Genomic DNA, 6,000 nt, shown 5'->3' with positions numbered 1-6,000 from the left:
CCTCGCTCAAATTCGGTTTATTTTTTTAATTTGGGTTACTTAAAATTAAAAATGATGATAGTTGATTATGGTGAAGAAATTGAGATTTATTTATATACAATAAAAGAAAAATAATAATATAAAATAAAGAATAATTTAATACTTTAATTAATGAATTAAATAATAATAAGATTAAAAAAATAAAATAATATTTAATTTGATTAAATTATTTGAATAAACGTGTCCCAATATTACGTGGGATTCATAAGTTGTGGATGATGTGCATTCAACATTTGTCTTTCTTTTATTATTATTATTATTATTATTATTATTATTATTATTATTATTATTATTATTGAGAACGGATCTTTTTCGAAATACGACTAATCCTCACATGTTAAACACATAACATGTCCACCTACTTAATAAATTTGTCGTCGGACGAGTACAGAAACACTAGAGAAACCGAGAATATCCACTCTTTATTGCATCAAACATTTTTCTTGATTGATGAGACTCAAATATTGTAAATTTGGAAAGTTTATATTGAGAACAAATGGATGTGATTGTCCTGGATTCTACCCCTATTTGTGAGATTCATGATAACAAAGCAATAGTGATTTGAAAGGATGTTTCTTCTCTAAATCATGTTTGGGATGAAAAATTTGTTTGGGGGAGATTAATATCACAAAAAGTGTTGAACGAATGGAGGAGCCAACTCCACACCATGGCAGCCCACTTTGCAATGTTGATGATAATGACCTTGACGAGGATGCAGATATTTATCTAGCACGAATAAGCAGTCCAGTTTGTGATGTTGAACTTGATACGTGGTTATCACACCAACGACGGATTTAGTTCACCCCGAATTTTTTTTAACCGTAAAAATGTGATATCACACTTTAATTTCTTAAATATTTTTAATATAATTATATGTATATTTATCTAATTATTAAAAAATGATAAAATTTATATTTATTTACTGATTTTATTTAAAATTTTCTCGTTATTTTTTTAACTCATTCAAATATTTTTTAAGTTCACCGCAACTCTAAATTCTGGATCTTAAATCATCCAACGTTTTTGAATAGTTATACAACAATTGTTTATAAAGAGGTACCAATGGTGTCGATTTATTATGAACACCTCGCCTAAATGGTGGAACGCTAATAATTGGTGAATCTAATGGAGAATTAAAGGGTAGTTGAAAGTGGGACAAGATATTAAACAATAATGAACCCGATCAATGTCAGAAAATTATGAAAAAAGATCATAAAAGAAAAAAAAGAAAAGAACTTTGTTAAATCTAAACTTCAGAATAAGGCATAGGATTCACCATCAATTATTTTGGACAAAAAGGAGCTATATTTTTCCTATGGGTTATTATATTAGGTCGGCAAATTAATTCATTCTCGAGTATCTTCCCGTGGTAGTTAAAGTTTGTTGTGTTTAGTTTATTTTTTCTTTTTGTGCGTCAGTGTTGATGAATTTTTTTTTTTATAATATTTTTATCATTAGACTTAACTACTATTATTTATATTATTTTGTATGAATTATTAAAAAATAATAAAAGTATAGCCTGTCTAATGTGCGCACGATCGACACATTCGGGGCACAATCGGCACGATCAGCGCGAATGACACAAACGACATGGTATCGACTCTAATAGCTAGGTCGGTCATTCATCTACAAAGCTTGGTTAGAAGGTTAATATTTCTAGTTTACTTTGTTCTGTAATAGCTAGGGTTTTTGGTGTACCAAATTTTGTAATTGCTTTTCTTTGTTGATTTGTTGTTGTGTTATGTTTTTCATTAAAATTGGAAGAAAGAAAATCAATAAGTATAAGGAAGTCAAAGAATTTGTAATGGAAGGTTTAAGGGAGACAACTAAAAAGAAAATTAATAGGATTGCTGAAGAAAATTATCCAAGAAAAACAAGAATGCAACAAAGGTAAAGAACCAATTGCTGATAAAAAATTTAAAGAAAATGTAATAGGAAAACAGGAGAATAAAAATGAATATAAAAGGTTGGTTATAGCGAAAGAACCAATCTATTTGGTCTTAAAAACCAGATTATCAAACTCTTGAAGCATGCTAAGAAGAGAGAAATCACAATCAATTAAGAGAAAGCTCAACAAATAATAGTCCAACTAAATGTTAATTATTTCTAGGAGTGAATTTACAGAAGAAAGTAGAATATGAGGAGATAGTTAAATAGTCAGTTGATGAAGGCTCCCAAATATAAGACCTACACATTAGGAGTAATTCAACATGGAAAGTCAACGAGGTATGAAAGAATAAAGTAGAAAAGAAATCTGAAGACAATGCCTACATAGAAAAAGTTTACTTGGGGATATCCAAACAAAGGTAGAGGTACTCAACTCTTCTTTTGAATTCAATCTGCCTTCTAAAGTAGAGGAGAAATGTATTGAAGATTGGGAGTTTGTGGTGGTTGGAAACTTAATTAGAAAAAACAGAGTATCATTCCTAACTACTAAAGAGACTCTAATTAAATAATGAGGGAAAATGGGCTTGAAAAAGTTTCTACAAACATATATGACCTCTACTTTCTACAATTAAAAAATGACCCAAATCTAAAATTTCTATAGAAAGGGCATACTTACATATGATCAAACTGCATGAAGTTGAAAAAGTGGTTAGAAGAGATGAATCTACAAAGTAGACCAAAGGAAACAAACAAGATTTAGTTCAAGCTCTAGGATATTTCAGCCCACATGTACAATTCTGAAGTAATTAGTCATTTTGCAGGTATAATTGGAAAACCATTATATATGGACCCAATAACTGAAGGAGGAGAGCACTTGTCTTTTGCTAGAATTAACATTGAAGTGCATCATATGAGTGTTTTGCCAATGAAAATGACAGTTGTTGACAGAAAAGGAAAGCACAATGTCATTGATATCTCTTATTAATGGAAACCAAAAATGAGTTTTTTTTATAATACTTTCGTGCACAATAAATGTAATAAAACTAAAGAAAAGAGTAGAAAAACCAGATAAGACAAGAAGCAGAAAAGAAAAAGAAGGAAACAGAGGAGGCTAAACTCAAAGATCAAATAGTTGTAGAAGAAAGTAAGAAGGATTCTGGAAAAATGAAAGTAGTGAAGGAAATAAATTAAAGGGAATCAATGTGAAGGAGAAAAGAAAATTTACTATAATGCGAAAGAACATGAGGAAATGTAAGATAACCTAAAGTTGTTGTTGAGGATACTCAAGAGGAAGATACCCAGAATTTCAAAGCTGAAACAAAGAATTCTAATGCCGATAAAGAAGATTCCAAAACCAATATGAAGTCTGAAGCTGAAGCCGAAGATAAGGAAGACAATAACACATAATTTCAAGTTAAAGATAACAAAGGTAAAACCCTAAAATTCACAAAAACAACTTTTTTCTATCAAATCAGAACAGGTTCGTACAAAGAGTGAATTCAAAATGAGAAATAACAATACTAATCATCCTCTTCAATACAATCTTCTTTCATTGTTAGAGGAAGGGGAAGTAGGTCTCTCAATGAAAACGGATAACAAGCGAAAATTAGAGGCTGGGATGGTTATGTTTGAATGTAATCTTTTCCGTTTGTAATATTTTTTTTAAAATGTATGAATGTTACTAATCAATTTTTTTAGAGTCTTTTGATTGTCATCCTTAATCATATCTAGGGTTTGTTTAGCTTTAATTTTTGACCCTCCCACTTTTAGAATTTATTGAAATGGTTTTAAACGTTTTCAAAATATATATATATATATATATATATATATATATAATGTCAAGTATCATATCATAGTAGGGCCTTTGAAATAAAATTCTAGTTGTAGCTGCAAGCAATAATGATATATATATATATATATATATATATATATATATATATATATATATATATATATATATATATATATATATATATATATATATATATATATATATATATGATGTTTCTAGATAGTTGGTGTTAGCTCAAATTAATATATGATGACATGATTCCAACTTACACACAAAAGATTAATACAAATTTTTATACATGTTGAGTTTTGTCCAATAGGTGTTGACTACTAGTTAACAATGTAAATTCTTCATCACAAATAACATTAAACTGAAACATGAAACTAAATCAAAAGAATAAAAAACACATATAATAGAGCTAATAGTTTGAAACATGAAGGAATTAAGATTCATATTGATCTGACCTTATCAATCAATGTTTCTCATATGACCTCTTTTTTATGATTTTAGACCTTTATGATGAGGTGATCTTTTTATTTTTGGTGCTATGTCATCTTTAGTGAGGAATGCAAAAATTCACTTAAAAATGAATCTAAATCTAATGAAAAGTGGGTAAGAATGCATTTTTCTATTTTAGGAAATAGATGTGGAATGGATCTGGGTTATTATGATGTTTTATACTAACCTCCATTTGGTAAGACAATAAAAAATGGTCAAGTAAAATAACAAAAGAATTATTTTAAAAGCAAATAAATGTGACATTGTTGTTGATATGAAGAAAAATATTATGGTGAATTTTTTTATTTCTTTAACAATTCATGTTTAATAATAAAGAGTCGTTTAAGTTTAACCATTAAACAAATCAGTACGACACACAACTATTACAAAAACAAATTAAGAGAAAACCATTAAGCAAATCAGCATGGCACAAAATTGTTCAGAATAAAAAAAAAATGATTGTGAATCTTATGCCTTATTCCGAAGCTTAGATTTAACAATTTTTTTTTTTCTTTGAAGATTTTTTTTCATAATCTTCTCATAGAGGATTCATTATTATCATTATTTCAGGATGAGTAATTTGTATTATCTTATCATGAAATAATTAAGATAATATTTTCGTAAAGTTAAAAATATAAAGGTAAAAATGAACACATATATCAAAAGTCCAAATAAATTTTGTGAATATTTCTATAAATATAAATAACAATATTAATTTCATGTTAAGTATCATATCATATTAATTAGGGCCTTTACGATCTAGTTATTATATAAGCAGTAAGCAATTAATAATATTGTTAATATATATTTATTGCTAGACAATAATGATGATATATATGATGTTTCTAGATAGTTGGTGTTAGCTCAAATATATGATTATATGATTCCAACTCACACACAAAATATTATTAATAATAATAGTGATAATAAATTTACATGTTGAGTTTTGTCCAATAGGTGTTGACTACTAGTTAACAATGTAAATTCTTCGTCATAAATAACATTAAACTAAAACATGAAACTAAATTAAAAGAGGAAAAACATATATATTTGATATTTTGAAACATAAACAAAACAAGGGGATTAAGATTTATATTGATCTAGGTTCATATGAGAACATCGACCTTATGAATTAATGTTACTTTTTTATTTTACCTCTTTTGATGATTTATATCTTAACGATGTTGTGAGTTTTTTTTAGTGTGCTCCTTTGGACTGTGTTTGATTTATTTTCGTTTGAATTGGTAACAATTTTTTTCATGCCTATATCTGATTTTCTATTCCTATATAAAGCATGACTATATCATCTTTAGTGGAGGAAATGGATATGGATGCTATAATATATGTTTTCTCCCTGATTATTGCATTCCTTGATGCATGAGATTAAATAGTGATAAGAAATTTATGATAACTTCTTGCCCATATGGCGGCATATTTGTCTTTAATAAGCTAAATTGACTACATTATGATATTGGTTTGTGCGGTGGAAGTCGATGCCTCAAATATTGTCGAGGAAGAATGAGTATCAAGAAGTTACTCATAAAGACATATCGGTTATGAGGTTGATGTTGGACTTGATTCGCCATTGTAGAGGACCTTATTGTGAATGGATCAGAAACAGGCGACGATTTTGAACAACATCTTTTGTTGCACCAACATCGGTGACGACACTAAAAATTGAAATTGATATTGGTGTATGCATGTGGATGACGAGTTACTCATCTCTTCAAGAGAGGCCATAAATCGGTGGCACAAATGCTTAATTTCTACAATTCACAATTGTA

This window comes from Impatiens glandulifera, chromosome 4, assembly GCF_907164915.1.
Source record: "Impatiens glandulifera chromosome 4, dImpGla2.1, whole genome shotgun sequence".
NCBI classification, from domain to species: domain Eukaryota; kingdom Viridiplantae; phylum Streptophyta; class Magnoliopsida; order Ericales; family Balsaminaceae; genus Impatiens; species Impatiens glandulifera.
The sequence above is the reverse complement of the archived record's forward strand: the minus strand, read 5'-3'. Positions refer to the sequence as shown.